Consider the following 1,070-nt stretch of genomic DNA (forward strand, 5'->3'; position numbering starts at 1 on the left):
AGAAGAAAATGAATAGGTCATAAAAAAAAAAAAAAAAAAAACTGGTCCAGAATTCACCGAAGAATTCTACCAAACATTCAGAGAAGAACTGACATTTATTTGCCATGTTAACTCTTTTTAAGTCTGATTTTTTTTTTTTATTTTGGGGCTCTTTAATTGGGTCCAGAGATATTTACTATGGTTATATCTTTTTGTTCAATTGATTCTTTAACCATTATATAATGTCCCTCCTTGTCTCATATGGTGGTTTTTGTCTTAAAGTCAATTCGATCACAAATTAATATTGCCACTCCTGCTCTTTTACAGTTGTCATTTGCTTGATATATCTTTTCCCAACCTTTGATTTTTAGTCATTTTTGTCTTTGTCTCTAAGGTGTGTCTCTTGTAGGCAGCATATTGATGATTTTTTTCTTATCCATTCTGCCATCCTCCTTCTCTTGAGTGGTGCATTTAATCCATTATCATTCAGTGATGAACTCATTTTATGAAGCAAGCATAAGCTTGATACCAAAACCAGGTAAAGACATCACTCAAAACGAAAACTAAAGACCAATATCCTTCATGAATATAGTTGTAAAAATCTTCAATAAATCACTAGCCATTAGACTACAACAACATGTCAAGAAAATAATTCATTATGACCAGGTGGGGTTTGCAAGAATGATTCAACACTAGAAAAGCAATCAACGTCATCCACCACACATATGAAACAAAGAAAAAGAACCACATGATCATATCAATTGATGCAGAAAAGGCATTTGATAAAATCTAATACCCATTCTTGATCAAAACTCTCAGCAAAACAGCAATAGAAGAGATATTCCTCAACATAATAAAGGGCATCTATGCAAAACCAATAGCCAACTTTATTCTCAAAGGAGAGAGACTGACACCATTCTTCCTGAGAACAGGAACCAAACAAGGATGGCCACTATCACCACTTCTATTCACCATTGTACTGGAAGTCCTAGCCAGGGCCATAAGGCAAGAAAGGGAAATCAAAGGCATCCAAATTGGTAAGGAAGAAGTCAAACTATCCCTATTTGCTGATGATATGATCCTATACCTAG

This window comes from Orycteropus afer, unplaced genomic scaffold (assembly GCF_000298275.1).
Source record: "Orycteropus afer afer isolate SDZICR_OR568_19922 unplaced genomic scaffold, OryAfe1.0 scaffold00004, whole genome shotgun sequence".
NCBI classification, from domain to species: domain Eukaryota; kingdom Metazoa; phylum Chordata; class Mammalia; order Tubulidentata; family Orycteropodidae; genus Orycteropus; species Orycteropus afer.